A 3946-nucleotide genomic window follows, 5' to 3' on the forward strand; every position below is an offset into this window, starting at 1 on the left:
GTTTTGGCTATCTGGACATTGACACATGTGAGCCCAGCAGAGGAAAGTGTAAAAAGAGCCCCTGTATTGGTACCGCCGGAGGGCCTCCTGCCTGGGCTGGTCTTCCGGAGGATGACAGAGCAGAGATGAGTCAGTCATCCCTGCCAAGACCCAAACTCTTGAGTGAGCTCAGCTGATGCCTCATGAGACAGAGCATGCTGACCCCAGTCGAAATGCCAACCGCAGAAATGCCAGCAAATAAAAGGCTGCCTTTTGAATCTACTAAGTTTGGGAAAGTGTATCATACAGCAAAAGGTAACTGATATAGAGGTGGGTCTCCTCCTTAATACTTGTCTTTCTTACTTTATCTATAGGCTAGACTTCCACATGTATTTCTCTAGATTTTTATTTTTTATGTTTATTTATCTATTTTTTGAGATGGAGTCTCGCTGTGTTGCCCAGGCTGGAGTGCAGTGGTGCAATCAATCTCAGCTCACTACAACCTCTGCCTCCTGTGTTCAGGCAATTCTCATGCCTCAGCCTCCCAAGTAGCTGGGAATACAGGCACGTGCCACCATGCCTGGCTAATTTTTGTATTTTTAGTAGAGACAGGGTTTCACCATGTTGGCCAGGCTGGTCTCAAACTCCTGACCTCAGGTAATCCGCCCACCTCAGCCTCCCAAAGTGCTGGGATTACAGGCATGAGCCACTGTGCCCGGCCATTTCTCTAGATTTTTAATAGTATTTTGTAAGGTTTCAAAAATATCCTGGGATTTTGACTGGCAATAGAATAAATGTGTATATTCATTTGGGAAGTAAATGAACTCTGGACTCAAGCTCAGTGACACATTTTTATCAGCAATACCACTATCTATGACTTCAAGAGAACAACTGCAGTCTCCGCATGGCCTCTCCTGGCCCCTGCCTCATGCACCTCTTCCCTTGGTTAATTTTAATGAGCCTTTTCATGGTAATAAACCATAACCATGAGTACAATAGCTTCTGGGGAATTCTGTGAGTCCTTCTAGTGAATTTCAAACTTGAGGGTGGTCTTGGGGCTGTTCCTAACTTTGCACTTCTATATTTAGTTTGCTAAAGATTATACCATGAAGGGGTGCTGAATTTTGCTAGATGCTTCTACACTGAGATTTTCATACTTTTTTTTCTCCTTAATTCTGTTATGAATCATGTTGACCTTGCAATGTGAAATCAACTGTACTCCAATTCCTGGAGTACACCCAACTTGGTTGTGATGAGCTACCTTTTTTACATTATCACCGGATCTGATTTGCTAATATGTGGTTTGGAATTTTAAACTGTGTTCATGAGAGAGAATAGCCTGTGTGTTTTCTCTCATCATGTCCCTTTCGAGTTTTAGTATCAAATTTGTTAGCCCTGTAGAACAAATTGGTAAGAAGAGTTCCCCTTTATCATCTGGAAGACTCTGTGTATGACTGATGCTGCTTCTTCAATTAGAGTCTTTTTTTTTGAGACGGAGACTTGCTCTGTCCCCCAGGCTGGAGTGCAGTAGTGCCATCTCAGCTCACTGAAAGCTCCGCCTCCCAGGTTCATGCCATTCTCCTGCCTCAGCCTCCTAAGTAGCTGGGACTAAAGGCGCCTGCCACCACGCCTGGCTAATTTTTTGTATTTTTAGTAGAGACGGGGTTTCACCGTGGTCTCGATCTCCTGACCTTGTGATCCGCCCGCCTCGGTCTCCCAAAGTGCTGGGATTACAGGCGTGAGTCTCCGCGCCCAGCCTTTGAGTCTTTTTTTTTTTTAATCGATTCTAGTTCTCTTTGTCATCAATTTTCCTGCATACATTAGTGTTACTGAAAAATAGGACTCCAATCCTGGTGTAACCATAGACTTCTATGTTTTCGTTTTCTGGTCCTATGTCCTAGCAAGCCTGTTAGTATTTTATGACTACAGTTAATGGTAACTTACTGCATATTTTCTAATAGGTAGAGGAGAGGATTTTGAATGTTCCCAACACAAAGAGATGATGTTTGAGGTGATGGATATGCTATCTACCTTGATGGATCATTATACGTTGTATATATATGTCGAAATATCACACCAAATCTCATCTTGAATTGTAGCTCCTATAATTCCCATGTCGTGGGAGGGACCCGGCGGGAGGTAACTGAATCACGGGGCAGGTCTTTCCTGTTCTGTTCTCCGGATAGTGAATACGTTTCCTGAGATCTGATGGTTTTATAAAGGGGAGATCCCTGCACACGCTTTCTTGCCTGCCGCCATGGGAGACGTCCCTTTGCTTTTCCTCGGTCTTCGGCCATGATTGTGAGTCCATTAAACCTCTTTTTCTTTATAAATTACCCAGTCTCGGGTATGTCTTTATTAGCACCATGAGAATAGACTAATATGCTCTGGAAGATACTATCTTACTCCAGACATTACTTTAGATCTTTGCCAATTTGAACTGTGGCAAACGGCACTCCAGCACAGCTTTAATTTCCACTGCTCTTGTCTGCCCAGGCTGGAGTGCAGTGGTGCAATCATAGGTCCCGGCAGCCTCCAACTCCTGGGTTCAAGGGATTCTCTCACCCCAGCCTCCTGAGTAGCTGGGATTACAGGTGGGTGCCACCATGTCCAAACCACTTTTCTTTGGTGATCTAGATTTCATCTGCAGAATATCTGTATATTAAGGAATTTAATCTTTATGTGGGATACAGCCAGGGAAACCTTTTTTCCCCATTAGTCTTTTCACTTTGACATGCATAAACTTTAAAGTCTCAGGTAGTCACCTTTATCAAGTCCCATTTTCTTTTACCTGGATAGTAACCTAATAGGATTTTCTACTTCCAACCTTCCTGCCGCCTCCTCCAAATCTACTACCAACAGTGATTCTTGGTGGTTGTGGTGACTTATGCCTGTAATCCCAGAACTTGGGGAGGCCAAGGTAGGAGGATCACTTAAGGCCAGGAGTTGGAGCCCAGCCTGTGCAACAAGGCAATACTCTGTCTCTACAAAATTACCAAAAAAAAAAAAAATGTTAACTTGGTGTGGTGGCACTTCTGTAGTCCCAGCTACGTGGGAAGCTGAGGCGTGAGGATCACTTGAGCCCAAGAGTTCGAGGATACAGTGAGCCATCATCACGCCACTGTCCTCCAGCATGGGCGAGAGACCTGTTTTGTTTTTCTTTTTAATAAGAACAGTGATTCTTTTCAAGCACAATTCAGATCCCAGTTCCTTCTCTGCTGACCATGCCAGTAGTCTCCATCCCACTCAGAGAACAGCCCCAAAATCACTCCACCTCTCACATTTAAACTTTCCCACGAGATCACAGGGTTCTTTTTCACTGCACTGAGATTTCCTCCTGCCCCTGCCTCGGGTTTTGTCCTAGCCATTCCTCTCCTAGAATTCTCTTCCACTCTTCCTTTTGGTGCTTTAAGACGCCCCTTATCCTAGAGACGTATGTGAGCAGCGCCCCAACGTCACTCCCAGTTTTTTCCGACAGCATTTCAGCATTAACCACTGACCTCGGAGCATCCGCATCTGCGGATTCAGCTGAGGATTCCCCCACCACCAGCACAGGGTTCTCAGCTGCAGCCACGCCTGCCGGGCCTGCTGCAGGCATTCAAAGAATATTACTTAAGTCAATGATTGCAGGCTCTTGTATCCTATTTAAAACCTTGTCCACTAAGAGATTTAAAACACGTGTTTCCCTGCTTTCTACTTTCACGTTACATTTCTTAACGTGTAAACCTGGGAAGCCTCTGGAGATAACCGCGGTTTCTGGAAAGGCTGGGATAGACCTCAGAGCCCAGGCCGCCCGGGAACTGCCGTGCCCGGCTCCTCCCCACCCCGGCACGGATCCCTCGGCAGGGAAGTCAACCCAAGCAGAAGCGAAAGAGGATCAGTCCTACGAGGCTGCCCCGCCACGCCCGCCCGAGGGCACCACGTGGCCCCCGGCGCAGGCGCATTCAGTTCAGGGGAAGAAGCGCGG

General features: G+C 46.1%; 1 protein-coding gene across 1 annotated transcript in view; it reads left to right on the forward strand.

Moving 5' to 3' along the window:
- The first annotated feature begins 204 nt into the window (after positions 1 to 204).
- The window catches only part of CDCA4 (cell division cycle associated 4), a 14388-nt gene continuing 10646 nt past the window's right edge, over positions 205 to 3946 (forward strand). The window contains exon 1 of the mRNA XM_011951384.1: positions 205 to 309. The gene's annotated coding sequence lies outside the window, so the exon portion shown is untranslated. The remainder of the gene's footprint in view (positions 310 to 3946) is intronic.

The sequence above is a fragment of the Colobus angolensis genome, unplaced genomic scaffold, assembly GCF_000951035.1.
Source record: "Colobus angolensis palliatus isolate OR3802 unplaced genomic scaffold, Cang.pa_1.0 Scaffold32, whole genome shotgun sequence".
NCBI classification, from domain to species: Eukaryota; Metazoa; Chordata; class Mammalia; order Primates; family Cercopithecidae; genus Colobus; species Colobus angolensis.